At 39.2% G+C, this 25600-nt stretch overlaps 1 protein-coding gene across 1 annotated transcript in view; it reads left to right on the forward strand.

Annotated features, from left to right (window-relative positions):
• The first annotated feature begins 784 nt into the window (after positions 1 to 784).
• The window catches only part of LOC135462863 (sarcoplasmic calcium-binding proteins I, III, and IV-like), a 54828-nt gene continuing 30012 nt past the window's right edge, over positions 785 to 25600 (forward strand). The window contains exon 1 of the mRNA XM_064740152.1: positions 785 to 830. The gene's annotated coding sequence lies outside the window, so the exon portion shown is untranslated. The remainder of the gene's footprint in view (positions 831 to 25600) is intronic.

Consider the following 25600-nt stretch of genomic DNA (forward strand, 5'->3'; position numbering starts at 1 on the left):
GGAACGCTACTGCGCCTCGCGGCCTTTTGATGAAGCGGGGTCCGCCTTAAAGGGACCGAGTAGTGGAAGGTTCGATGTCACTCTGCGTGGTAGAAGGGTTTTTGTAAAAGTACAGAGTTATGCACGTGTGATTTTACACAATATAGCTTTGGAAATAAATAGATTTAGCTGTAAACCGTGATAAGGTAATAGGGAGCAATTTCTCCACTTGATTATCAATAAACCCACCGATGGAATCTCCGATGGTGGAGGTGTTGATTTCAGGAAATTAGATCTGTGCTTATGGAAGTCTGCTTTTTCGTTCAAACTCGGGTATCAAATTGCTTAACATTGTTCCTGATGATATTTTTGTCTGTTTTTAAGTAATTATAAACAGGGTGTAATTGACTTCACAATATTCGAAATTTAAATAGAACCAGGCTTTCTTGACCATGCCGTCACTTCCTTTAGTTGCAGGCGAATTTATACTCGAGCAGTCTTCCCAAGGAATGAGTGACAAAACACACAGCGCAGCGCAATAAAATCTGGACGAGGACATGGACAGTATTCTGAATGACCTGTCTATCAACCGAGCTCCCTTGGCATCAGTTTCGATAAATCATACCCACTGGCGCTGTGCATCGGATCGATTATCATATTTATTACTCTTTGTGCACAGAACATGAATAAATGTGACAAATCTTTACCATTGTGATCTCCCCAGGGTCGTTAATTATTCATACGCATGTTCCCGGGCCTCGTCGGATGTTCACCGCTGTCAACAGCATAACGGTCCAGTCGGAAACTCACTGGAACGCTTGACAGACTAAGGTGGAGACACGGATTCAAAGGTAAGCCTCACCATTTCCAATCGTTCCTATGAATTATTTTAAGATGAAAAAGATAGAAATCACTTCTAATCGCTGATCATTTTTTTATTCACCGTATCGCTTGGCTCACAAAGGACACTTGTCATTCGAGTCCAGATGTTTTTTTTTACCCTATTGACAGTTGTCACTTCATGCATATTTTAGAAGTGGTGAAAATATTTGTTCCAAGTGAAACCATTTCTTACCTCGACGTCCGAGGGTCCCGCCAAATTCTTCGAAAGCCAGTCATTTAGCCTGGATTGCCTGTTTTTCTCTCAGCGGTATTCATTTTCATCGTGGTTATCGACATTTTCCCTTGTTCTGGCACACCTGTTATGTGTAGCTAGTACACTCGCAAAAATGCTGCCAACGATTGCCGGTGCTGTTCTTTAGGGGAACACTAACGTTGTTGCTAAAGGTCGCCCAGTCCCCACTGTGTTACATTGGAATTACCGTAAAGCTCACAGTAATACTCAACTTTAATAACTTTATAATATAATAGGAGTCACAAAACCCACATAGTCTTGATGTACCTGAAAACCTGAATGCAAAACTAAGAAATAATGTTTTAAGTCAAGCTTGCGTCAAGTTGTCAAACGTGTGAATAAATTTACTGTAAATAATGTTTTAAAACGTCGAAGCTAAATATGAGAGACAGACTTTTTAGAAGCTTTGCTACTCTATCCAGCCTTCTTGCATTCTGTGTGGAGGTCTCAGTTCTTGCTTGCTTATGGAAGGTCAGGGCGTAGTTCTTGTAGCAACTTATGGAAATGGAGTCGCAGACTCAAATCCAGTTCCCGCTGACTCAAATGTGGTTTTAGGTCAGATTTTGGTTGTTTTATTGTGAAGGTGTAAATTCTTTTGCCACGTTTTAAAGATAATATTTTCTTTTACGATCTGGTTGAAGTACTGCAAATGTGATTTTAACTCTCAGCCCTCGTCTGTTAAGTTGTACATGATGGAGTTTAAAACCATACGGTTACTTCAAATAAATGTGTCGTAGGAAATCCACAAATGTTAAAAGTGTATAGCAGACAGTTATCATCTTGTTGGACAGACGTTTATTCAAAGCATAGCAAAAATATAGATCACAACTTCTTGTTATTCCCTGAGGGACATATTATTATAGGTACATAATGATATGGAAATTATACTGGAAACATAAAGGTTTGAAACTACGCTTATGCTTGATAACGGTGATAGCACCCATACCGAAACGTCGCACACTGAACAAAATAAAGTTGTGATCCATACATGTGCTATGTTATCCAGCTCAACTTCTAAATGCCATTGGCAGAAGTCACGATAATGCATAGTATAATGTATTTAAGATAACAATTGTTGGACTCTACATGGATGCATGTTTTTTTTTTTTTTACAATGTGATGTAAAATCACACCGCACCTCAAATATTGGGACACAACATTTATTTACCTATATCATGATTAGACTCGAATTTACGTCTGTCATGAACCTACAAGCGATGCGTCCTCTGTTCATTAGCTGCCTTTCGGTCTCTCGCGTTCCCCCTATACTCATGCGATAAAGTTACAAATTGATCAATACCGTTTGACCTCGTTCTCAATGTTTCTGGTTGTACAAATAAAGACTGTGTGACACCAGAGCGCTTCTGCTCAGTCCTGTATTTTTCACGGTGAAGTATTACACCTCCATTTTTAACAGTGTAGGGGGACTATCGATCAGTAATGGAGGCGTCGTTGTTTACACAGAACCCAAGGAGCCAATAAAGCCGGTTTGTCCGTACCCGGAATTATGACATGAGCGTTGTTATAATGAAGAATATGGCAGGTAATTAATTACTTCCAGTCTAATGGCAATCATTAGTCTACAGTCTTGTGTTTTTTGTTTTATGTTTTCGTTTTAGTTTCTCATTTCCCCGGTGAATATAAATGTCTTCGGTTCCGAAAATGTTGTGTAATCGATACACGCATGTGTCCTATTGTAGACATTGATTGAAGTCTTTGATGGATGCTGTCAATCAGATTTAGATGTAACTGTTGTGGGGACTGACGGATTGGAGGCTAGTTTTACACTAGCAACCAATGGCCGATAGAAATCCCTCGTACATGTATGCGGGGCGTGTCTAATCGTCCGTGGTCTGACACCAGCAAGTCTAAACGCTTCTAGCACTTGTAACCGCCGTGTGTTTAACTTCCGCGTTAGATGGAGGCATCGTTACGCTTGCGCAGTATTGATGGCCGTCTATCTGATTGTGTTTTCCACGGGTTTCGGTAGTAAGAACTGTAATCACCTATACTGATAGATTTCTTCTGAGAAAAAATAAAAACTTTGTTTGAGCTAGAACAATCCATGAAAACTGAAAATACAGATAGTGTATACCACTGGCCAAGCTTTCTCAATGGCCCTGAAAATACAGATAGTGTATACCACTGGCCAAGCTTTCTCAATGGCCCTGAAAATACAGATAGTGTATACCACTGGCCAAGCTTTCTCAATGGCCATGAAAATACAGATAGTGTATACCACTGGTCAAGCTTTCTCAATGGCCCTGAAAATATAGATAGTGTATAGCACTGGCCAAGCTTTCTCAATGGCCCTGAAAATATACCAGTCGCCCCAAATGTTTTGCAGTAGGGAACTGTTTTAGATTGTTTTTGTTTTTTTTTAGCAACAGCATCTGCCTGCGCAATCCCTGTGCACTAATTACAAGTCAGATACATAGCAGTTCAACAAGTCCTCGATCAACTGTTACACCAGAACACGGCAGAAAATAAACTATAGGGCGTGGCACGCAGTATCGGTGACAACTCCCATGACAGGGTGTCCACTCTGTTTTGAACGGCATTTGATTTGAAGTAGCAGTTGACTATTTCGATTAGGCAAGACTTATTGCCTTCGGAATTTTCAAGTCATTTATGTATAATCGTTTAAGCGTACAGAACATGCAGGAAAAAAACCCTTCTGAAATCTGACGTTGCATGTGTAGAGCTATTTGCCTATCGCTGCAGGGAGAAACCAACTAAGCCGATCGATGAATTGATCTTTACCCGGAAGGCAAAGATTGAATGACCTACTTACTCCATAGTAAACAACAAAAGGATTGATAATGACAGCTTATCCGTCACAGCGTTCTGAGCAGAGATATAACAGTTGTATATTTCATAGATTCCCTTGATCGTTGCAAGCACTATATTTAACAATTTGCCACTTATATAATGGGAGGCAATTTTATGGTTGGAATAAACCACACAACTTCGGCATGTCACCGAAGACCATGATTTATATCGTATTGGTGGAAGGCAAACAGTACCCAATCAACCTGCTGTAAGGCCAACATTGGAGCGCCGTCGATTGCGTAAAGCCACAGAGGCAACGGAAATAATAATAACAAGAAATTATTGAAAGTCCCTTGTTAAGGAAGATATTGTTTACATCGTTGAGACACTTAAAGATGTGTTTTGCGAGATGGATTCGTAAATTATCGTGTTGTATTGTCAAATTGTGCTAACTTTGTCGGCGGTGAAAGTAAATGTTTGTAGCGTGCAACGAACGGGCATTTCATTCTTACGTTTGAAACATTTTTTTTACTTTATTTGGGCCATTTCGCCATTTATATGGAAATCTATGTCTTTACACCCGGTCATGGACAACCAAAATAAAGGATTATAGGGTTCAAAAGGCGGAGATACATTCTTACTTTGCTGTATTTTGATTTTAGGAAATGGTGCTCCCTGAGCAAAGGGGAACAGCTGCCAAAAAATATGATATTTTCTATTTTATATAACAATCTTACACGATGCACGGGCATTGGTCTCTAAATAATGTTGTAGAAAAAAAAACGGTGATCCTGGATCGAGACAAATCTAAGACCTTAAAGAGGGATCTATAACGTCCTCGCAAGGCGTTCAGCATGAAGGGAATATTGCAACGAGTGGTTGACCCGTATCAGTATAATGGCTCGGGCGGTGTGGCTTACTTGCCTGTGGTAAGGCGTCTCAGAAAAGCAGCACTAGATGAAAGACCGATAGAAATCCGTCCTGCAACACAGAAGCAGATTACATGCACGTTAAGGATTCCTTCGTCGTCATATGATTACACGATTGTACTCACTCACTCACTCAAACGTGACGGAGAAAAAAGAATATGCCAACTGGAATATTGTGAAGACAATATGCACAAAGTCACCTGGAGATTTTTTATACACTATATCAGCAAAAGTATACGGATCTGTCTAAGCCATCAATAACTCACCAAGCTATTGTATTGGCCAGCTTGTGTCATTTGTTAACATTTCCAGTTCTCAACAGGTGTCTCTCTCAATAGACTATAACCCACATCCTTGAATAGCTACACGGTACACACAAAGTCTTACAACGGCATCAATAATTTGTGCATATCTGGGCGAGACTAACTCCCGCTAGTCGCCTAAGCTGTGTATTCACTCTCGGGTACATCAGGAACAAACGCAGCTTACTGGTCTGGGAAAGCTATTTGCCGATTAGTTGAGAATGCCCCTCCATATGGTACAATTAGGTATTTAGAACTGCCAAAGGGTAGAGCATTTTCAATGGCTACTTCAGTTCCGAGATGCTAGCTTAAGATTTTTGAACTCCCAAAGAGCATGGACCGTTTAAGAAGTGCTTGAGCTAAAAAAAATATGCCGCGAAATGCTGTGTCGGATCCATGTTGTGATCTCCGTTAAAACATATATGATTGATATCATTTTTGTTTTCTCTACAGTTTTTATGTGGTCAGCATATTTCTTGGGTGAGCATCCGTAAATCAGATTTGATGTAAACATGTTTTTTTCCGAATTACGTAAAGAAACGTTAATATATCTTTCCCGGTATCTAGACGTCCGAAATGTTTTAAGCTGACAATATAATTACGAAATTGTGACATATATCTCATATATACATTATCAATCATGGTATAAGGTGTATGTAGGTAGTTTCACCAACATGTTGAAAGGGACGTCGCCGTGTTCTCATGGCGTCAAAATTCTGACATCGCAGCATGATAGTAAGTTTGTCAAATATTAAAAAATATATTCCCTACACATAGTTAAATGTGGTGTCATATGTGATTTGTTGCAGTCGACATGCAGTTTTCAAAACCTTTGAAGTCTTTCACACTGTGAAAGTGTCCATTCTACATATTCTGTAGCGTATATCCATCTGGATGTCCATATAACTTAAATATTAAATGGTATTAAATGTGTCTACTTTTTGCTGTATAATGTATCACTATGACCTCATAGGTGGACGCCTATCGGCAGGGGAGGTAATCAACGGAAAGACGCCACCTGAGACTTTCCCCACAGACCTAACAACCATAGCTGATATTTGATTAACATGGGCGGAATATATGTCCAATACTCAGTGGCTTGACCTGCTTATACTCGGAAAATAGCATCAGTTGCTGGGGGTGGTCTGCTGTTACATCCTTTCCCGTGAGATTATTCTAACTATGGAAGCACCGTCGCTTGGGATATCGTGATAAAAGATCCCCGTTTTGCTAGTCGTAATGATTGGAGGTCCACTTTGAAGAAGATGCTCCCTGAAGACGGGCAGATAAACTAAGCCGGCCATTTGGTCAAATTACAGAAATGAGACGAATCGCTGATAATACTAAAATATTTATGCGATGGTGCTGAGCTTGAAATGCCATTATGACCAATCGGATGCCGACCAAACCTGTCACGTCCCTGGTGACTCGTAGGTTGTCATTTACAAACATTTAGCCGACATGGATGAGTTTTCCGTAGGCAGTACAGGAAAATGGCTGAAAGGTTTTTAGTTCTGGGAAAAAGGAAATATCCAATCTCATTCCGAGATCGGAAAATAGAATACCCGATCATCCCGACTGTTTGCAAACGATCAGACGGTCGTCAATGCTCTTGCTATTCCCTCTTCACTGTAGTCTTTTATGTCTTATCTCCGCCAAGATTCTACTGGTGGACTAAGCATCCTGGTATTTTTAATGCGAGAGTATATTAAATCCAATGACAGCATAGCTCCAAAGTAACCAATTCCAACACATGGTGTATTTAGCAGTTCTAAGCATGAACTGCCGATGCATGTATGCAAAACAGCCTATATGTGTATATGTGATCCTTAATACATTGCATTGTCTGAAGTCAGATCCAATAGCTGCTCTCTATGCATGCTGAGCTACGTCCAGTCGATCCAAACATCTTTGGTTTCAAACGTCAACAATTCGCCGTATAAATACACAGACAACAGCGAGCACCAATTTGAGCTCCCAAAATACGGACCAAAAATCAATCAGACCAAGAGTGAACAGGTTGATAGTAGATATTTCTTCAGATATATAGACGTGTATATGCGCCACAATGCAAATATGTGAATGTTAATGAAAAATGGCCTATAACCTGCCGATATCGTTTATTTTTAATTTGGTGGCTCAGAAAACAATGTTCGTGCAGTTCAGCATTAACGTATTGTTGTGCAGTTACAATGGTTGTTGTTTACAATAATCACAGACTGGTTGTCATGGTAGCACGAAGGACATTGTATAGTTAACAAGGTCATTACATGATACACTGTGCAAAAAAGCATACCTGCCATACATGAAAAGCTTTTGTTGATTATACTGCACATAGCTTCGTTTATCCTGGCAACGAATAATGCGCATATTAACTGGTTTTATGTGTTTTATACACAATTGTGAATAATAAAAATATATGAAGTGATTAGACTGTGGATCGTGCTAGGTTACCGATGCCACAGCGAATTTATTAACAAACTTTAACAGCTTTTTGATAGCAAAATGGAAAGAAAACCGAGTTTATGAAAAATTTGAGAAATAGAGATGTGTCAAGAAACAAGCGGAAATGCGCAATAGCCTCGACATACCCGAAAAATTCAATGTCGTGTTACAAGCGGTCCAGAAGAAGTGATTAACCATATATATTAACAGTGTACAGGTATTCCAATGGGTAAAAATGGTGGCACTCTTCTGATCGACCCACGTTTATACCTGTTCTCCTATCAATACGACTATATGCAGAAACTATGGTAATTCTCACCAGCCCCGATATTTATCATTCACTAAACGGTACATTGGTGATCTGCTGGCTTTAAACAATCCATGTATAACAAAGGCTGTGAGAGATATGCACCAACCTTCGCTTGATTTATGGAAATCCACAGACTTTCCATATGGTATATCTTATTCTGGATCTATATTTGTACAAAGACAAACCGGATTCCTCTCGCAGACTTTACAACAAAGGGGATAGTTTCTATTTTGACATTGTAAGTTACCCTTACTTGGACAGCAAGGTACCGAAGAGTACTACGTATGGCATATACATATCTCGCGATGAAGCATTTGTTAGTTCCAGTGTGTTACATGTATGTAACGATCTCAATTAACGTCACAAATCATTACTGTGAAGACAAGTGTCTCAAGGTTATTCCATCAAACGCCTTCGCTAAAAGTTTCTTAAATTTTACAGTGAGTATAATTCTCTTGCAAGTAAATGTGCACTGGGCGTCAAGAATCCCTGGTGCTGTACTTCATCACTTAGCCCAGGGCTAGGGACTGTATATTTATCGCGCTGAATTACATCGCCACCTTGGATATATGAACAGTTAAAAACAAAGGGCAGCTGAGATACATATTCTATTATTTACTTATACACTGGCATAGTACACGTTTTAAATATTTCAAAGATCATTTAAAACTGTCGACTGCTTCTCTTTGCATGATTTCTAACTAATTTCGTACTTTATACACTTTCTTAGTTTCTAGGTGGTTTATGCAAAGCTTCGTTTTGGGAATTGACCTAGCGATTTTTCACTTGCAACATCCAGCTTGGTTAACGGCTGACATAAGAATATCTGCTCCAACGCATTTTCTCGTGGGAGGGCGGCCAAAGTGATATTGCCGTCATTGAATTGGCATGCCAAAGATACCAGAATTAACATCCTACCCAGTCACATTATACAGACCCCGGATCAGCCGTGTGTGTTTCCTTCCTCTATCCTCTCAGTGATGCGAACCAAGCCAGCCAACAAATAAATAGCACACGTTTGGACTACAAGAAATGCGTCACTTTAGAGTACACGTGGTCCTACATAGTGTTGAAGATTTCCGACATTGACGTCGGTTGATCATCTGTCAAAAGTCTCCACATGATTTGGGTACTGTATAAGACGGCGTATCTGTATAACTGCACGTTGACGAAATTAAAATCCAGTTCATGACTGCCCTTTGCGGAGTCTTAACGAAGTTAATTCTAAATTTTACGACAAATTCATGACGACTGTACCTGGATGTGCAAGATAGAGGTTCAACGATGCCACATCAAAGGCTTCCTTTCACCTTTGTTACACTGCTTTGAACTCAAGCCGTTGTTATATACAGGGAAACAATAATATCATCGTCGGAGAATTTTGCTTTGATCGCAGATCATTCGCCTCGGATATGTTACGACTTATGCTACGATCAAGAGGGTCGCAAACAAAGACGAGTTTGTTGATTGAAAGAACATTGACTTGAGGTTTTCGGTCATGTTGCAGTGGATACATTTCATTGCGTCATTAGGCCTTCTAAATGGCAGGGGCATGGTGACATGCTGAGGCAATCCTGCATCTTCCTCCCGTAAGACTGACCGCCATAAGGATGGCCTTATCCTACAATCTATCAATCAATCAATCAGTTGATTTATTAAAAAGCAGTTTTCAATAATGAATGTATCGAATGGTTCCAGAAATCGGAAGGATGTTTCAAAACTTTATCAGCTTAATATCCAACATCCATAGGACTTCCGTGGGTTTAGTCGGCAATTGGTTACATGTCTGTGAAGGAGGAAATGTGTGCAATTAGCAAAAAGATAAAAGACCCCTTGTCACCATAGTCCCTGGTCAAACATTGCTACAACATTTCAAATCAACCCATCCTTTGAAACATTTACGGTCTGTGTGCGTAACAAACGAACAAAACCGCATTAGCACGGCTTTCTAGGAAGATGTCGATAACATCTAAATCAGTGTTATATATCCTGTAACAAAGGATTTTTGCGCGATAAATCTGCCAACGTAAGGGTTTTCAGGAAAGCATTGAGCTTTCTCAGTAGCAATTACCACGGGGCTCATAGATGTCCGTTACGATTTTGGAAGTGCAAAACTACCCATAATGCATCAAGAAATAACGCCACAGTTCCACAGTATGTTCTTGCTGGGTTTTCAGTCCCAATACTACATAAACAGAGACATTCTCTTTATGGTTTCATCTTAACACCGCAGCTATCAGGTTAAAAGATATAAAAGTAGCCTACCTTGCCATAAATCATGGACGTCATTAATGACTAGGACGTTACTCTGTTGACGAATTAATTTTACTGTAAAACTGTGTGTGGTGTGGCCTTTTATCATGTACATGCTCCCCTAGACCTTACAATACTACGAATGGAGGGTCTTTTCCTACAAGCGATAGTTGTTAAGGGCAAAAAGCTGTTTTATTATTTAGAATCTTTTGCATAAATATGTATAGACAAGTTTGCCATGGTCTGATTAGTTGATTGTGGCCTGATTGTGAAATATCCTATTCATGAAGTCTTTACTTATACGATGGGTATCATCGTTATGGGAGGAAGAAGAAGGCGGTTACGAGTTAAACCATCGACATTTGACATGACGAGAAAAAACTCCCCACGTGTGACTTACAGATTCGCTGGCCATTTTCCTAGAATATAAATTGTCTTGAATGAACGCGGAACTGTAGAAAAGGTCCAACAAACTATGTTGACAGTTTACTGTCACCAAGCGTCCTTTCAACAGTGAGAGCAGGGAACTTTCGATTTTGCTGGAGAAGGACAGAATTGAACCTGCACGTCGTTTAGCTGTATATCTTACTCACTAATTTTCATTTAGATGGGACGGAGGAAATCCTACCACCATTAGCACACAGAGCTGGCTAGTTATGCACATTAAGCTGCTTTGCCATCCTTGCGGAATAAATTCATCCGTATATGAAATAGCGCCTTTATTTCTATTGTTACCATGGTGATCGAACGAGCGCAAAAAATTATGTTTTGTCCTGGTTCATGAAAAATAAAGCATTATTTCGTCTTTGCATAATTTACGTCAAGGCGATTTATGTTTTTGCTAACTCCATTTTGATCATAGAACTTCCCGGTAGAAAGAAAAATCTAATGCGATGAAAGGAAAATATGACGAGCAAAAGAATTCGCTGTGCTTTAATGTGTACGAAGAATGTTGTCACTGGGCAGCGGCACTGCTGCACAGTCTGTGCTCGATGTTAGTAACCGGGCAACGCTGATACCGCTACTGAACCAGCACTTCGGGGTGGCGTTGTTAGAGAATGTGAAATAATATGTCCCAGTACACTGCCTGTTACGTGATTTATCCAGATGGGCGTTCCAGTGAGGCAGGGCATAAAAATGCCGCCACTATAGCAAACTTGTTGCGAGTATAAGGAGACATTTTCCTTACACGTCCAACAAAATGACCAAAACACCATGTGTCCAAAATAATGGTTAAAACATCAGGTATCCAAAATAACGATCGAAACATCAATGTCCAAATAATGATCAAAACGTTGTTGGACGCCAAGGATTTGAAACGTGTCTACAAAACGCCGGATTTGTCTGAGGACGTGACCGTTGCCTTGAATTGTGTGAATATGGTTGGGTTGGGAACGTATCCTAAATTCCTCATCAAACTTATTTCATACGTATTTTGAGTAAGAAAATGAAGATTAAGCAACATTTGTTTTATGGATCTCTTGCTGAATTTCATATTTTCAAGATTATCGCCTTCTACATTTGGAAGTAACTACGCTGTTTGAAAATGGAAGATTGCAAACATCAAACATATAAAATCCCCATTTTAGACAACTGGAATTATTCTATTACGGAACATTGAAAGCCCACCAAAAAAAAAGATTCAAAGAGCTAAGCGCTAAGAGAAGCAGGCTTCAAAAATCCTACTTTTTCTGTACACTATGCATTTTATAGCTCTGGACTTATGGCGAGTTCTTTTATTTAGATTTCACTTTAACTTTATGGCAGAAATCATTGTACGTGTATAGGCAATTATTTTGGTACCAGTAAGCGCTATTACCAGACCCTTGAGATGTTATTACCAGATGTACAGTGTAAACCTTTTTCGCTATTCACTTATAACACCTGATCAGTCGAAATGTGCTGCACGGATCGTGGAAAAAAGCGGCATGTCAAGTATCAAGATCTCTCACTTGAAGACACGAATCAACTATGGTTTTGATCATGGCACTAGTATACGTATATCACATTTGCTGGATTTAATTGTTGATGGGATGTACAAGGCAATGTTGTGAAGAATTCAAAGTTGTTATGTCAAACCTCTCCACGTCCAAACTTTTAAATTTTCCATCTTTATGATTTAGCGTTTAACGTTCATTCAGAATACAGGAGGCCAAATACTAGTTAGTGTCCTGTGCTTTGGTCACTGTGTAGTTATCAAAATGACGGCCCAGTAAGGCCTTGCTACTGGCCCGCTACAGAAGGTCACCAGCTATCATAAGTAGCCCTACCAGTCGCTCTGTCTGTACGTCAGTCCAGTAGTCGGGCAACTTTATGACATTTCCTTCTTTAACATTGGTCATTCACGTTTTTATCAACCATGTTGCCTAAGTGCATGTCGTCGTCAACTTTTGGCGGTAAGTCGCATCTACACAGCGTTTTTCCACTTGTTTTAATGCATTGTGGATAGCATTAAAAGATTCTCTAGTCGTCATGGACTGAACCCTCAACCTGCTGGCACATTTTATACACATGCTTAAGAAAACACTCATTTTCTTTTGGTTTCCTTAGACGTTTTCAGGAAGAACAGAAATAACGGCGCTGAATTTCTCCATGCGATTTAAATATTATGTTTTTGATTGACGTGTTCTCATTGATTTTTCACTGATACTAAATTGGTTAGGCTGATGGGTGCAAAAAATTGTATTGAAACCACCGTCACTTGCGTAGTACATGGGCTTGACACGCCTCTTGACTTAAAGTCGCATAGTTGTAACAGTAATTCCACAACCTTGATATTAAAACGTCGACGATGTTTTCCCAGAAATACCGCGTTGTAATGACAGCAGTTATCTCAAGATGGATTGGTATTTGTGCAACGTAATCTTCGGCTGCCGTAATTGGAACCTGCTATGGAACGATCGCCGGAAGGCAAACAACTTAACAGTAATCATTTTAAGTAAATGAATGAAGCACCCCTGTGTCGTTTTTCTCACTAGTTCTCACTGCTCGCCCTGCTGAGATTTTCACCCTTGCTATCGCCTAATAATTAATTTTTGCTTTCGTCCAAATTTGCTTGACTTTTTATGGCGGGTAAGCCCCATTACCGTTTGAAAATGTTTTACAATTGGAGTAGAGGCAATGTAAGTTGTCAAACACTCCGAAGGACACCATTTGATTATCTTCGTGGGGCCTGGGTGCGTGTCTTCTCAGCATGGCATATGGACTCAAGAGGCTCTCTCCAATGCAGTCGATGTGCGTTCATGTCCAGCTCATGCTAGTTTAGTCTGCGTTTAGTCGAAGGAAGGCAATCCAGTAGATGTCCTTGAGCTTTCCCTGAGCCCTGCTCAGTTTCCTCCGATCTTAATGCTAGCCGCCTCGTATAAGTGAGTACAACGCAAAATACCAATCAGATAAATCAATAAATAAATCAATCAATTTGTACAGACCAGCGCTATAAGTGATGTCTTTCTGGACCGATAGAGTATTTTGAATATGGAAGAACTTGTGTAGATGTTTAAGTCAATTCGAATAGACCCGCTCTCCAGTTTATGGCGTATTGCACTAATACGGTAACAGTGCCACGATATAGCGACGTTCAGCGCTCGCCTACATGTACGAGACTTGTCATTGATGGCGTCTCCTCGGGAAGAACACGTCTGCCATCTGACATGAAATCCGCGACGCGGATGGCGTTTGTCGGACAACGGTCGGCTTCTCAAACACAACAGGATATGGATTTACATGGATGGAATAGCGAGGATCAATTCCCTAATAAGACAACCTAATCGATGGGTACTTTCAGCCTCTGACAGAAACCTGGCTGGGTGGAAAACGGAAATTCACGTGACCCAGGTGGACCATTTCTTTTTTTCCCCCCCACTTTTATTCCCTGCCTAGAAAGCAAAGAATTCACTACATCCCTAAAACACGGGTTGACTATTCTGCCTTCGTCAAAATGGCTACCCTACTACAGACTCACCTTGTCTCTTAAACAAGAACTTCCGGTGAAGAGCAAATTTACATGCGCCATAATTTCGTATCCGAATCCTACGATCTCAAAGCTGACTGATCAAGCCTGGATGTGAAGAGATCGTATCCACTGAAATAGACGCTCTTTATGTCAAAGTAGAGGTGTTCCCGAATCTGCAGATTAAATCATTTAATAAGCATTCGCATCACAATATCACAAGCCTGGCAATTGATGTGTTGATCTGAATAAAAAATTAATCCGTTGATTTCAACAGAAAATCTGTTGTCTGAGAGATGCTAAAATGTATTATGTTATTATAGAAAAATAGTTTGTCATAGTCAACATAATATGCTGTTAGTCTAAGAGAATCTTTATGTTGAATTAATAGAGACCATGTGATATTTTTAATAATGCGATGCAATTACAGAATACATTCTAGCATTATTAGTACAACATACTTTTTTTTAACTGTTTACTTGATCTAGCACTTTTAGTTTTTGTTTTTTGTTTTTTTAATTGAGGAAAAGTCTTTTTATTCCTCCTGGTATGCACGGCCATCGTTTTACGGAAAATTTAAAGTGTGACCACAGGATGTTAGGATGACCAGAAAAACAAGTACGAGAGATCATTTTTAGCAAAACCTTCCAGAGAATTTCGGGCTATGGAGAAATGTGGAATAAAAGGTCTCTAAGAAGGTCGATGTTGTTGGGATCTAATTGTATCACAAGTATTTTGACATGGATTTTTTAACAGTAAATTGTGTGATCACAGTTCATTGCAGGCTCTTGATAGCTTTCAGCTAGAAAACTTGATTTTAGTGTGATTCAAGACGTTTGCAGAAAGAAAATGTTAAGAAGGTAAAAAGCACAAGGGATGCAAAAATCCTTAAGTAACAACAATGTTGTATCCATGGCTACACACGATCTTCTATGATATAGCGGCCCATTACGAAGCCAAAAGAGTCTTGGTTTTATAAATAATGCAATACATTTTAAGAATGAGAAAAGAGAATAAAGGCAAAATCCTGTCTCATCGTACGGCGTCAGCTGTCCGTGTTTCTGCTGTCCAAGGAATTAGAATTTTTGTACTCTCGCCTTTCTGCTTCATATATATTAAATTAATGTTTGTTAAATCATTAATTTGTCAGATAATGAACGCCGTATTGAAAACATTTTATCAGTAGATCGTCTGGAATATAGGTCAACTACCGACTCACAGTATTTGGAATAAATAGGGACCAGTGACGTCTAATTAATTGTAATTAATATCATACTATTTTCATCTTAACAGACCCTCCCCCCCCCCCCTCCCGGCACTATGGCTTAAGATATCGTGCCAGAAGACGTGGCAATTTACTGCTATTTAAGCACTTATGTAAGGGATTTGAATAAAAACTTAACTGTGATGAGAGGCTGTGTTTTACCTGTTACGCATGACCATTTGCCAGGTATCACACTATCATCACTACTCTGGCTTTATTCTGTAAATGGTCACAGGTTCATTTTGGCCTTTAATGTGAACTGTAGATCCTGGATTTAGCTACATATTGAATTGACTTGTGTTTTACGCCGTAATGAAAAATGTTTCACTTTTACGACGGCGGCCAGAATTGAGGAATGTTAGGAAACCGGACAGAGCCAGAGTGAAACCCTCGTGAGCTGGACCTGAACTCACATCAACCGCATTGGTTAGAGGAGTCTGTGTCATTGCGCCAAGCTGGCATGTTAACCATATCTTTGGCATAGCTTTCCAGTGAGACAGCACTAAAACTATGTAGTCACTGGGTTTAGTCTTCTACAGGGAGACCATGTAAAAAGTAACCTTGTTTGGAGCCATAGAATTTGAATATCCAAGTTTCGCCCCTCTAATTAGCGTGCTACGTAGACACTAAAATATATGTACATTTATAAACACAATTCTACTACACTTTATTCTACTACACTTTATCAAAACGTCCTTGTGTTAGGGTTACATTGGGTTATCTATGAGGCGTTTACATTGTAAACATGTGACATTTACTATTTAAATATGTAATATGGTTAGTGTTGGAAACTGTGACATGATTATAGGCGTTTTACACAAAATTTGCTACTTGTGCTTACTTTAAGTAACCAATGCATTTCACTGTAAAAAATCCACATGTTTATATCTCATTAATTGCTAAACATAGTCTTTATGAAGAAACACCAGGACGAGTTAATAAAGTGTAACCGAAATCTCCTTATAAATGAAAAACTTACTTAGTATTTAGTTCTGCTATACTCAGTTGAGCTAAAGAGAGACTCGTTTATAACTTTTGCGTCTTAAACCATATGGCTGACTCAGGAGTGATACAGGAACTTGTACCTGCGATTAGGCAAATATATACATATAGTTAACTTAAGCATTTCTCCTGGAACAAGCTTCTTCTTTAGTATATTCCCGAGACAAAAAGTCATTCCACACATCGTAATCTGTTTTTTACTCTCTGGGTTGCCAAGGAAACGCCCCAGGCTATGATAATGATGGCCTCTTTTGAGTCAAGATACTTTGAATTTTTTATAGTAAGTACAGTGTCTTCTCGCAAAATGTATTCGGCTGATATGACCGGCTATGAACTTGAAGCCTTCCACGCGCTCCGTCTTGTACGCATGTGCAGTGTGACTTCTGTATTAGCATAGCGTGCACTTTTAGCATTTGCAGGTTCGAGACAAACAAATGTAGATTCTGATATATTAATTTTGCGGTTTGTTTTTCAGGGTTCACTTTTTTCATTTTTCTGCCGTTTGGCCAATGTAGTTTTGGTGGTCAAATGTACATACTTTGAGTGAGTGAGTGAGTGCGTGAGTGAGTGAGTGCTTGGGGTTTAACGTCGTCACATACTTTGAAAATCGGGCGAAAACGTTCGTTTTGTTGTTGTTAATCTGAGGCGTTCCGATGCCACTTGTATACGACACACTCTAGGTTTTCATCTACATGGTCTCTCACTATTTTTACCATTCTCAGGTCCGGGAAAACCGCATAAGGTTTAAGGCTTGTTGAGGCACTGCTCAGCACAATTGCTATCAGCATGTAAATAAGTGGGACATTACACGTGGCCAGGAGTAATAATAGCGACATTACATCGTCTGGAAATGTACGAGTGAAGTTAGATAGTCCTGTTAGCATAGCATTAATTCATGGAGCAACCTCACTCCAAGTTGGTTTGAGTTGGTTTGCGTGTACTTCTTGACAAAAATATACGGGCAACTGGAGAAGGAGAGTGATGTCTAACCCAAACATATTAAACAAAACACACCCCACGTTTTGTCACAGTATTGGTGCAACTCAGCTTTGCACAAGGGAAATATAATGCTTCTGGAGTTACTTTATCTTCGGTTCAGGCAAGAGCCACAGAGACAGAGCCACCTAATGCTACTTTACGTCAGGTTTTATGTCCAGGCGTCGCTTGTCTTGGCTGACAATTTGCATTTCCCACAGCCATCGTAGATCTAGTCTAAAAACTCGTACAAGTAAAAGCTTTGTTAAGCCCTTCAGGCAGGCCTACACGAAGCAGTTCATATTTAGACCTGGCTCAAACTCCTATATTTTGCGGAATAGATTGAGCTTGACATACCACTCTCACCTCTCGATGTCTTCAACGATGTCATCTGGCGTGACTGTGAGAGACTGGTAGCGAATGTTCTTAATATATTTCTTAACTCATATCCCCTGACGAAAACATCCCTTTTCTCATCAAAAAGGGTCATTTTACAGGGCCTCTGATAAGCCCTTTAGATGTAGACCGGTAACGTTTCAAGTATTGCAATTAACATCGCAGCGTTTTTCTTGACCTAGTTCGGCATAAACGTGTAATTTCCTACTATTTATGCATTTACCTGAAAACTTAGGGTAAACGGCGGCGGCCATCACGTTTGTCAATCTACTATCAATCACAATTTATGAAACTATTTTTAAAAACTGGATAAAGTATCAGTAAAAGACAATAATGAAAATAATGCTAATTCGCGACGGATTGGCGCCTTCGCAAAACGTCAGCAGGACAAAATGACATGAATTTGTCTTCCACGTCTTGATATCCACCCATTCCAATCACGAAAACGAATGGCTGTTTACTGGGAAAATTTAATATCGTTGATAGAGTCTGTTGTAAAGTATTACATATATAAACAAATATATCAGCGATCAACAGCCACCCAAGCTTATCCTCAGTTCTTGTCACTGACCAATGAGGCCAGGTCTAAACAAAACCTCACGTGACCTGGTAATAGAATCACGTTCCGTTTTTTACAGCGCCTAGTTGAATACGAAGAAGCCGGTATTGATCGCTCTCCGTGAAAGTTGACAACCCATCGCCTCTGTTGGTTTTACTAATTGGATTTCCTTTGAAAGGCTTTGCAGAGGCGTAGTTACCTGACTTCAACCGCTGTACACGCCTCGGGGGAAGTGATTCCACTTGATGAAACATAGTTCGCTCATAAACACAGACGAAAATGACTCTAGCTATCGATTAGAACCTGTTCTTTGCGCAAAACACTTAAAAGAACTCATGCAGGAGAAAACTGATATTTTCATGACAATGAAAGAAAAAACTGACCTTTTTACAGGTAATGGCATGACATTTTCATGTACAGACAATTTAAGATGTGTCACACTCTTAGGCTTTTAGTTTTTCATTCCACGTTTTCTGTAAGTCCATTTTTAAAAAATATCTCCGAATCTTCGTTTTTTCACAGAATTTACCTGAAAATAATTTTAGATCAAACCGTGATTGAAATCTGCGCCCTGAGCATTAATACCTAACATTATCAGTATAGGCTTGACCCTTTTCCTTCGTCGCATTGAGTCTCAAATATGTCTAGACATTAGCGCTAAGAATAGATATATATATATATATATATATATATATATATATATATATATATATATATATATATATATATATATATATATATATATATATATATATATATATATATATATATATATATATATATATATATATAGTTTGCTTGAAATTGTTAAATAGGAATGGGTGCATCACAACTAGGATGTTTACGTGAAATTGTTAGATAGGAATGGATGCATCACAACTAGGATGTTTACGTGAAATTGTTAGATAGGAATGGATGCATCATAACTACGATGTTTAGGTGAAATTGTTAGATAGGAATGGATGCATCATAAGTAGGATGTTTACCTGAAATTGTTAGATAGGAATGGATGCATTCTAACTAGGATGTCTACGTGAAATTGTTAGATAGGAATGGATGCATCATAAGTAGGATGTTTACCTGAAATTGTTAGATAGGAATGGATGCATCATAACTAGGATGTTTACGTGAAATTGTTAGATAGGAATGGATGCATCACAACTAGGATGTTTACGTGAAATTGTTATATAGGAATGGATGCATCATAAATATGATGTTTACGTGAAATTGTTAGATAGGAATGGATGGATTCTAACTAGAATGTTTACCTGAAATGTTTAGATAGGAATGGATGCATTCTAACTAGGATGTTTACGTGAAGTTGTTAGATAGGAATGGATGCATTCTAACTTTGATGTTTAGGTGAAATTGTTAGATAGGAATGGATGCATCACAATTAGGATGTTTACGTGAAATTGTTAGATAGGAATGGATGCATCACAATTAAGATGTTTGTGTGAAATTGTTAGATAGGAATGGATGCATCACAATTAGGATGTTTACGTGAAATTGTTAGATAGGAATGGATGCATCACAATTAGGATGTTTGTGTGAAATTGTTAGATAGGAATGGATGCATTATAACTAGGATGTCTACGTAAAAGTGTTAGATAGGAATGGATGCATTCTAACTAAGATGTTTACGTGAAATTTTTAGATAGGAATGGATGCATTCTAACTAGGGTGTTTACCTGAAATTGTTAGATATGAATGGATGCATTCTAATATTGATGTTTACCTGAAATTGTTAGAGAGAAATGGATGCAGTATAACTAGGATGTCTACGTGAAATTGTTAGATAGGAATAGATACATCACAACTAGGATGTTTACGAAAAGGTAAATGAAAAGGGGTTGTGTTTGATGAAATTTCTATAAGCAACAATCCCCGTCCTCCTCCTGGAAAGAAAGAAAGAGAAGTGAACGTGTTGGGGGTGTGTAGCCTGCTGCATACGTGAACTGACATTATTAAAATAGACATGACGCTGGCTTGCCTCATCTAACATGCAAGACTCGGAGTTTTCTTTAAAAAAATGAAGTGATAGCTGATAGCATTTGCCTTGAGAACAAACAATGTGGAAAAACAAATGGGGTCACCGATGTGCTTTTGTGTCTGAGGAAGATTTAAAATGTCCTCATATTAGTCCTTTTATTTTTATATGCTATACCGAACTATATAATGTATCACTTTCATGCACTCAGAATTTTGTTAAAATTTGGAAATTTATAAAAAAATAATCCTGGGAATGGATATTATCAAATAACATTTAGGGATCACCAAACTACTTTCTTTAGTCTAAACTGAGGGAAATAGTATACCCGCAGAAGTGCAAAGTGGGGCATATTTCGTCAGTTTGGTTATGTTGAACGTTCAACGGCAGCCTAAACAGCGCGACGTTATATTGAGTAGTCACAAATATAACAGTGCAAATCATAAATGGGTGAAAGCCAGCAGAGAAAAAATTAATAAACTCTTGCCAGCTGCTCCAACTAAGACTTCACAGAAAACAGGTAATTGTTCAGTTTTTCCTGTGGCTAATCAGGTGACGAATGCTGATCCTCTTTGTCTGTAGGGGGACTATGTCATCAGTTAGAGTTTTGTAGAAATGCTGTTTGTCATTCAAACAAACACTCTTTTTGCTTTCTTTAAACAAGCCGTCGATACCTCTCGCTGAGCAACAATGGATCTGATAAATAAGTTACTGACTGTGTCACGCAAGTTATATTTTAATCTCCGATACATCATTCTGTATTCATCGCTTGTATACTTCACACTGGAGGATTCCTGTGGTGGGATATTTGCCATGAACTGGTCTAAGCCTTTTCATTGCCCTATTGAGAGGCTGGCAACGAAGACGTCCTTGGCTAGCTAGTCTGCAGTCCTCGCCACGGAATCGCCAGCACGACGTTAATAATTCACAGAAGCGCACAATGTTGAACTGTTGTGATCGATGCATAGCAAAGGGTATGTCAATATCCGTAGTTTTAAGAGGTACCAGTCGCATTCATTGCTGGATATGGCAATGACAATCCTATTAGTCGTCTGTGACGTGCTCATCGTACGTAATGGATACAACTGTCAACCTTCGCCACGCCCTAGAGCTCAGTCACTGCGGCCATCATCAATTCCTAAAGAGGTATTGCCTTACACTACCTGAGATATTACTCATGCACACCTTTCAATTATTATCCGTTATTTGATATTCTTCGGAGAAAGCGTGTTATATGTGCGATACGCATCCGCCAGCAATTGGTGTATTTTTAAATAATCCTCAAAAGCACGAATATCACTTATTATATCTACATGCGCACCACGTCAAAAATAGGCATCTAATTCCTTCTGACACCTCCGATTCAATAAAAGGTGTATTCCGTTCTCAAAGTGTAATATCTTGCATGCCAGCCAGTAACAATCGAGAACTGCGATGTTGCGAAAGAAAAACCCGAAAGGTAAGCATAGATTGACGTGCGAAATTGAATTCTACAACAGTCTGAAGACTTCCATGAATCGTCCGAGTCCTCTACGAATTGTTGATGTTTAACAATGTAAAACATTGCGAATATCATACAATATCTGTATCACGTCCATGTCTTTGGACAACTGACTTGTTAAAAATGCGCGGGAAAGTGTGCTGGTACAAAACCAAACAGATAAGAAAAAGAAATATCATCAAATAAATGAATTCGGCTAAATCCATACGGTATTTTTTTTGCTCAGTGGGGCGGGAATAAAGAGATATATGTTCTGTAAAGGTATGATAATAATGTTTAATTTGTCGATTTATTATTGATCCGACTAATGTGGTTTTCTTGGTAATTTCTTCTAAAATCCGGACTTCATTACTTCAAAGGCAAACTCGCCTACACAGACCTGGGTTGAAGAAACGTAGGAGTTTGTTCAGAAAGCTTTGTACAAAAAAAACACGGATTACAGAGTGTCGCAATTTCAACTGAAAGCAATTAGGCGAAAGGAAACGTATTGTTCTATATTCCTCTTATGATATTTTTAAATTAGACTGACGAGGCGCAAGTGCTCAAGAAAAAAAATTTCCACTGTGGTGTACTTTAAAGAGGGTGGGGAAGGGGGCGATGGGTCATCTATACATTAGCACAAGACAACTTTATTTGTTATAATATGGCGATAATAAAGTGAAAGGTTATGCAACGTGCAACTTATAAGCGATATATAAGAGTTAAGACCGAGTTCAGACTCGCCTGAAGGCCTGAAATTTGTGATATGGGTAAATCCTTATAAGCGAAATGCAAGAGTTCAACACCGAGTTCAGACTAGCCTGAACGCCTGAAAGTTGCGATATAGGTAAATCCTTTAGCTTTACCGAGCAATGGTGGCGGTGGTGTGTGTGTGTGTGTGGGGGGTGGGGGGTTGCTGACAACAAGCGTGGGAGTGGTTTGGTTAGTATATCGCCCTTGTTTCTTACTAGCTGTTGAATCGTGTAGATTACCTTTGGCAAGGCGTTTTCAAAGAAGCGATAGTGTATCCATGTATAAACCGAGATGCTGACCGAAATGAATTATATCTACTCCCAATCACGCGAACCCATTTATTGGCTATAACTAGCGGATGGTATGCGTGTGACATGCTTGTGACATGCGTGTGACATGCTTGTGACATCCATTTGTTTGGGCACACATTTCTTGGGCACAAATATTGTTGTTACTGTTTCTTTTTTATTGGTGGTTTATAAGAGTAAAGACCACGCATGCGCATATGTATATGCATATTAAGTAAACAAAATCATTTGCCTAAAGTTTTGATTAGTGTATTAAGCTTGACATTCAACATTGTTTTTATTTTATTTCAAAAGTTCATTGTTTTATGAGCTGCTCAAAGCCTTGTGATATTTGATCTTTGTTTTTAAAAAAAAAACTTACCTGTGAACGATCAAGGTAAACAAGTAAACTTATTATCAATGTAGTTTGCTCGCAGCTTTCTTTAAACCGTTTTTCTTACAAGCGTCTATATTAAAGGGTTTGTCATCAAACATTGCTGTCACTAATTGTAAACAAGTTTGTTATAGCTTCCTATGACATCGTTCGCTTACGGGAAGTCGTGGGCGACTTGGGTAAAATTCCAGTTTAAACACAAAGCTACACCTTCCTGGGGAAATAATTAGAAGGAAGAGGAAAACATTGATGTGATATTTAAAATGAATGCGGAGGCGATTTGAAGACGCGTGGGAGCAGCTTCGCGGGTAAAGGTCTAAGGTGGGCTGTAACAAATATATATTAGCCGTTCTGTCAACTTTATTTATTCCAATCCATTTGATTTGGTTAAGTCGCCTTCTCTAGTGCATTGCTACCAATGGAATCAATTTATTCCGCTGTGGATCGTTATTTTTCTGATATTCTTGTGTTCCCAAAGCCTGGCATTGGCATTGTCGCCTTCTTTGTCTGAGAACGTAATCGAGAAGAAAGTCTGGAATGCCACCAAATGTCCTATGACGTGCTATACAGTGTACAAATACTCTATCGCTCCATCAGTGAGCAGTCTATTTATTATCAAGCGTATTATTAATATATTTTTGTTACAAGTATTACATTCACATCGTGATGCCGATCTGTTCCACGTCTACATTTTCGCAGTTATTTTGACAACAGAAAAAAATGAAGTAAGGGAAAGGAAAAAAATCAGCCATATGCGCTGTGAACAGAAACAAGAAGGAAACTGTCCTCCAACAACCATAACAACAACAACGTCCTGAAGAGAGCTGTATGGCTCAGCTAAGTTCAAGTACTCTATCCATGATTACTGAGAACTGACAGTCAGTCTCGTTTTTTAATGAAACGGCCCCAGAAGCCTCTCAGCAATGCGGTCACTGTGAGTTCAAGACCAGCTCATACTGGCTTCCTCTCCGGCCGCAAGTGGGAAGGTCTGACAGCAACCTGCGGATGGTCATGTTCTCTGCCCGGTTTCCACCCATCATAATGCTGGTCGCAGTTGTATAAGTGAAATATTCTTGAGTACGGCGTAAAAAAAACCAATCAAATAAATAAATTAATTAATAAAGCGGCAGATACATTGCAACACGTCATCCTAGTTGTAACAACTAGACATAGAATATGTACTATAATACACATGTACAAGTACAATTTGTTCCAGATCCTCCAGGTGTGTCTTCAGAATACTCCATAGAACATCTAACAGGAAAAATATTCCCGTATTCCACAAAGGAAGAACGCCATAAATATTCATTTTTTTAAAATGATGTCCTCTTGATGGCGTCTTCATTCTTTAGATTGATTCGATTTGATTTTGATTGGTGTTTACGGAAGAATATCTCACTCATACGACGGCGTCGTTCTTTAGAAGGGTCACACCTAAAATTTCCTTACGTTACCCAGGTGGAAATACTTGAACAGAGGCCAAGGATCGTACCTAGCACTTCAGAGGTGTTGTCATATCAACTAAGATACGCATGTTTGCACAGTGTAGATATTTCCATAGTCATCTATTCTCTCGCCTAGCGAATATCACCAGCAGCATCAACGGAGTCATTTCCCTGCAGTGATCTTCTCTGAACTATGTGATTATGTCCAAGGCTATATTGGGTAAAATAAGATGATTTCAAACACAGCAATCTGCATTTTGGGTTTTTCATTTTCCTGAAAAATATTAAAACAGCCTAAGATCGTCGTATGGGTGGTGAGGTATATCTCCCTGACTCGGAGTGATTTTGGAACTTATATAGTGTGAAAGACACGAAGGCATAATACATACCTATAAGGTCCTTGCTTTGCCCTTAGCGTCGGGCTAGGGAGGAAAGGGGTGGACTGTGGGGAAAACGCGTCCAATTCAACGCCTACACTGGTCTGCGGCGTTTTGTTCTGGAAATTCATTAAACATGCATTAATGCGTTAGTGATGATTTGATTATTATCAATATTCAGAGTAATATATGTTTCAGTCATTGAGACAATCCTGTGTTCCCAAATAATTACACCTAATTTCAGTATAACTGATTTAATCAGGCAAAAAATATGATGTTTCTACGTAATACTCCGTTAAGACACATCTCCATACTTTATAAATCACGATGTTCTGCTTCTTTTCGAGTACATAAGTACATTTTTTTATTTATTTATTCGGTTAACGCGCTAGCGCAGCGTAATGACCCAGGAGTCTCTCACCAATGCGTTCGCTGTGAGTTCAAGTCCAGCTCATGCTGGCTTCCTCTCAGGCCGTACGTGGGAAGGTCTGTCAGAAACCTGCGGATGGTTGTGGGTTTCACCCGCTCTGTGCCCGGGTTCCTCCCACCATAATGATGGCCGCCGTCGTATAAGTGAATATTCTTGAGTACGGCGTAAAACACC

Source organism: Liolophura sinensis, chromosome 2, assembly GCF_032854445.1.
Source record: "Liolophura sinensis isolate JHLJ2023 chromosome 2, CUHK_Ljap_v2, whole genome shotgun sequence".
NCBI lineage: Eukaryota > Metazoa > Mollusca > Polyplacophora > Chitonida > Chitonidae > Liolophura > Liolophura sinensis.